Source organism: Engystomops pustulosus, unplaced genomic scaffold (genome assembly GCF_040894005.1).
Source record: "Engystomops pustulosus unplaced genomic scaffold, aEngPut4.maternal MAT_SCAFFOLD_736, whole genome shotgun sequence".
Taxonomy (NCBI): domain Eukaryota; kingdom Metazoa; phylum Chordata; class Amphibia; order Anura; family Leptodactylidae; genus Engystomops; species Engystomops pustulosus.
Genome location: NW_027285615.1, coordinates 1,135 through 5,000, shown reverse-complemented (window position 1 = coordinate 5,000; position 3,866 = coordinate 1,135).

The following is a 3,866-nucleotide window of genomic DNA, read 5'->3' as shown; positions in this document are numbered from 1 at the left end:
GGAGCTCCTACTTCCAAAGCGATGACGTCAGCGGGAGCAGCCGCTCGGCCGAATCCGGCGGCATGTCACTGTTCCCCGGCCAGACTTGGCGGCAAGTCCCGGGGGACGAACAAGCCCATGGAAGTAGGGGCTCAGCGGGAGCAGCCAGTTGGCCTATCCGGCCACATGTCACTGTCCCCCGGCCAGACTTGGCGGCAAGTCCCGGGGAGGAACAAGCCCATGGAAGTAGGAGCTCCTACTTCCAAAGCGATGACGTCAGCGGGAGAAGCCGCTCGGCCTATCCGGCCACATGTCACTGTCCCCCGGCCACACTTGGCTATAGGTCCCGGGGAGGAATAATGCCCATGGAAGTAGGAGCTCCTACTTCCAAAGGGGCAAGTCAGCGGGAGCAGCCACTTGGCCTATCCGGCCAAGTTTCACTGTTCCCCGGCCACACTTGGCTGTAGGTCCCGGAGAGGAATAATGCCCATGGAAGTAAGAGCTCCTACCTCCAAAGGGGCAAGTCAGCGGGAGAAGCCACTTGGCCTATCCGGCCACATGTCACTGTCCCCCGGCCAAGCTTGGCTGTAGGTCCCGGGGAGGAATAATGCCCATGGAAGTAGGAGCTCCTACTTCCAAAGGGGCAAGTCAGCGGAAGAAGCCACTAGTTCTATCCGGCCAAGAGTCACTGTTCCCCGGCCTTACTTGGCAGTAGGTCCCGGGGAGGAATAATGCCCATGGAAGTAGGAGCTCCTTCTTCCAAAGGGGCAAGTCAGCGGGAGAAGCCACTTGGCCTATCCGGCCAAGAGTCACTGTTCCCCGGCCACTCTTGGCAGTAGGTCCCGGGGAGGAATAATGCCCATGGAAGTAGGAGCTCCTACTTCCAAAGGGGCAAGTCAGCGGGAGAAGCCACTAGTTCTATCCGGCCAAGAGTCACTGTTCCCCGGCTACACTTGGCAGTAGGTCCCGGGGAGGAATAATGCCCATGGAAGTAGGAGCTACTACCTAAAAAGGGTGAAGACACTTGGCTCTAAGTCCCCGAGAGGTATACTGCCCATGGGAGTAAGAGCTCCTACTTCCAAAGGGGCAAGTCAGCGGGAGAAGCCACTTGGCCTACCCGGCCAAGAGTCACTGTTCCCCGGCCACACTTGGCAGTAGGTCCCGGGGAGGAATAATGCCCATGGAAGTAGGAGCTCCTACTTCCAAAGGGGAAAGTCAGCGGGAGAAGCCACTTGGCCTACCCGGCCAAGAGTCACTGTTCCCCGGCCACACTTGGCAGTAGGTCCCGGGGAGGAATAATGCCCATGGAAGTAGGAGCTCCTACTTCCAAAGGGGCAAGTCAGCGGGAGAAGCCACTTGGCCTATCCGGCCACATGTCACTGTCCCCCGGCCACACTTGGCTGTAGGTCCCGGGGAGGAATAATGCCCATGGAAGTAGGAGCTCCTACTTCCAAAGGGGCAAGTCAGCGGAAGAAGCCACTAGTTCTATCCGGCCAAGAGTCACTGTTCCCCGGCCTTACTTGGCAGTAGGTCCCGGGGAGGAATAATGCCCATGGAAGTAGGAGCTCCTACTTCCAAAGGGGCAAGTCAGCGGGAGAAGCCACTTGGCCTATCCGGCCAAGAGTCACTGTTCCCCGGCCACACTTGGCAATAGGTCCCGGGGAGGAATAATGCCCATGGAAGTAGGAGCTCCTACTTCCAAAGGGGCAAGTCAGCGGGAGAAGCCACTAGTTCTATCCGGCCAAGAGTCACTGTTCCCCGGCTACACTTGGCAGTAGGTCCCGGGGAGGAATAATGCCCATGGAAGTAGGAGCTACTACCTCCAAAGGGTGAAGACACTTGGCTCTAAGTCCCCGAGAGGTATACTGCCCATGGGAGTAAGAGCTCCTACTTCCAAAGGGGCAAGTCAGCGGGAGAAGCCACTTGGCCTACCCGGCCAAGAGTCACTGTTCCCCGGCCACACTTGGCAGTAGGTCCCGGGGAGGAATAATGCCCATGGAAGTAGGAGCTCCTACTTCCAAAGGGGCAAGTCAGCGGGAGAAGCCGCTTGGCCTACCCGGCCAAGAGTCACTGTTCCCCGGCCACACTTGGCAGTAGGTCCCGGGGAGGAATAATGCCCATGGAAGTAGGAGCTCCTACTTCCAAAGGGGCAAGTCAGCGGGAGAAGCCACTTGGCCTATCCGGCCAAGAGTCACTGTTCCCCGGCCACACTTGGCAATAGGTCCCGGGGAGGAATAATGCCCATGGAAGTAGGAGCTCCTACTTCCAAAGGGGCAAGTCAGCGGGAGAAGCCACTAGTTCTATCCGGCCAAGAGTCACTGTTCCCCGGCCACACTTGGCAGTAGGTCCCGGGGAGGAATAATGCCCATGGAAGTAGGAGCTACCACCTCCAAAGGGTGAAGACACTTGGCTCTAAGTCCCCGAGAGGTATACTGCCCATGGGAGTAAGAGCTCCTACTTCCAAAGGGGCAAGTCAGCGGGAGAAGCCACTTGGCCTATCCGGCCAAGAGTCACTGTTCCCCGGCCACACTTGGCAGTAGGTCCCGGAGAGGAATAGTGCCCATGGAAGTAGGAGCTCCTACTTCCAAAGGGGCAAGTCAGCGGGAGAAGCCACTTGGCCTACACGGCCAAGAGTCACTGTTCCCCGGCCACACTTGGCAGTAGGTCCCGGGGAGGAATAATGCCCATGGAAGTAGGAGCTACTACCTCCAAAGGGGCAAGTCAGCGGGAGAAGCCACTTGGCCTATCCGGCCAAGAGTCACTGTTCCCCGGCCACTCTTGGCAGTAGGTCCCGGGGAGGAATAATGCCCATGGAAGTAGGAGCTCCTACCTCCAAAGGGGCAAGTCAGCGGGAGAAGCCACTTGGCCTACCCGGCCAAGAGTCACTGTTCCCCGGCCACACTTGGCAGTAGGTCCCGGGGAGGAATAATGCCCATGGAAGTAAGAGCTCCTACTTCCAAAGGGGCAGGTCAGCGGGAGAAGCCACTTGGCCTATCCGGCCACATGTCACTGTCCCCCGGCCAAGCTTGGCTGTAGGTCCCGGGGAGGAATAATGCCCATGGAAGTAGGAGCTCCTACTTCCAAAGGGGCAAGTCAGCGGGAGAAGCCACTTGGCCTATCCGGCCAAGAGTCACTGTTCCCCGGCCACACTTGGCAGTAGGTCCCGGGGAGGAATAATGCCCATGGAAGTAAGAGCTCCTACTTCCAAAGGGGCAGGTCAGCGGGAGAAGCCACTTGGCCTATCCGGCCACATGTCACTGTCCCCCGGCCAAGCTTGGCTGTAGGTCCCGGGGAGGAATAATGCCCATGGAAGTAGGAGCTCCTACTTCCAAAGGGGCAAGTCAGCGGAAGAAGCCACTAGTTCTATCCGGCCAAGAGTCACTGTTCCCCGGCCACACTTGGCAGTAGGTCCCGGGGAGGAATAATGCCCATGGAAGTAGGAGCTCCTACTTCCAAAGGGGCAAGTCAGCGGGAGAAGCCACTTGGCCTATCCGGCCAAGAGTCACTGTTCCCCGGCCACACTTGGCAGTAGGTCCCGGGGAGGAATAATGCCCATGGAAGTAGGAGCTCCTACTTCCAAAGGGGCAAGTCAGCGGGAGAAGCCACTTGGCCTACCCGGCCAAGAGTCACTGTTCCCCGGCCACACTTGGCAGTAGGTCCCGGGGAGGAATAATGCCCATGGAAGTAGGAGCTCCTACCTCCAAAGGGGCAAGTCAGCGGGAGAAGCCACTTGGCCTATCCGGCCAAGAGTCACTGTTCCCCGGCCACACTTGGCAGTAGGTCCCGGGGAGGAATAATGCCCATGGAAGTAAGAGCTCCTACTTCCAAAGGGGCAAGTCAGCGGGAGAAGCCACTTGGCCTATCCGGCCACATGTCACTGTCCCCCG